This window comes from Nannospalax galili, unplaced genomic scaffold (genome assembly GCF_000622305.1).
Source record: "Nannospalax galili isolate Female #2095 unplaced genomic scaffold, S.galili_v1.0 scaffold615, whole genome shotgun sequence".
NCBI lineage: Eukaryota > Metazoa > Chordata > Mammalia > Rodentia > Spalacidae > Nannospalax > Nannospalax galili.
The window spans coordinates 1-1,284 of NW_008336950.1; positions in this window are offsets into that span (position 1 = coordinate 1).

Below are 1,284 nucleotides of genomic sequence, written 5' to 3' on the forward strand. Positions count from 1 at the left end.
CCATAAATGGAAATTGCCTCCCTGTAAGCAGGCATGGGAGATATTCTGCCAATCAGAATATCTGACCAACGCAGGGGGAGTGAATGCCATCCTCAACTTCTGCCTTACTCAGCTTCCTTAAGGTATCATGAGAATATGGATTCCAGAGATTGGGGTTCTGTTGTCCCTGATAGTAACTGGGAAGAACTGTGGAAAATCTCCCATTGTATCATAGAAGAGGGGCCTAGGCAGGAAGGGCTTCCAGTCCTCCTCTGGAAGGGAGGGGTAGATGGACTGGGGGGGAACTTCCTTAAAGCTAGGAAAGTAGCCATTGCCCTATAATGGCAGAGCAGAGGCTGCCTTAACTTCCTGTTTTTCATCAAAGCCAATACAAGATGGAGGAGGGTAGTCACTGCCCTGTAATGGCGGGGCAGAGGCAATCTTGACTTCCTGTTTTTCATCAGGGGAGCTCTCAAACCCCAATTCCTCATTTTTTATATCATCATTAACAGTCATAGTTTCATCAGAACAAGAATCTGTTAGTTTTGTTTTAACTGGAAATGCCTGGGACAGGTCGTCCCCAGTGTCCTGTTGTTGTATTTGCTCATTTATCTCCTTTAATAGGAGATTGTCCTGTTCAGGGGCTGCAGGGGGGACCCCCCAAAGGGATGCCAGAATGGCTGCCACAATGAGGTAGAACAGCCCAGACTGTGGGTGTCCCTCCCTGACTTCTCTATGCTGGGCCAAGAATAAAATGGAAGCCCATTGTTCAGGATCCCAGCAACATGAATCTGTAACCAGGGGGCAAGAGCTAGTGCTTCATCGAAAATCTTAGTTATATCCTTTTCTGTTACCCTAATTTGCCTACTCTTGAGGAGAGAAACCAGTGCAGCAGTGCAGGGGCTGGCAGCAGCTGGATGACTATTCCCCATACCGGAGGTCACTCACCCTGCAAGATGTACCCAAAGGGACTCAGGAACCATTCAAGGAGACAATCGGTGAAGACAGGAATGGCACACCCAACCAAAGATCGCGAGCCAGAAGAAAAAGCAAAACAAAACGAAAGCAGCGAGCAACCATGGGAAGAGCACCTAGAACAGGGGCAACGGGAGCCCAAGGTGTTAGAGCTCAGAGTGTTACAGCTCTGTGGGGAGGGGGTCCCAACCCCATGTTGGGCTCCAGGTGTGGTCGCCGGCTGTGGCTGCTCTCCTCTGGCTATGGCCACTCTCCTGCTCCCTTAGTTCCTCCGATCAGTTGTCCGGTCCAGACCCCAGGGCTGGTGAGGAGACTGTGTCAGTGGAGCTG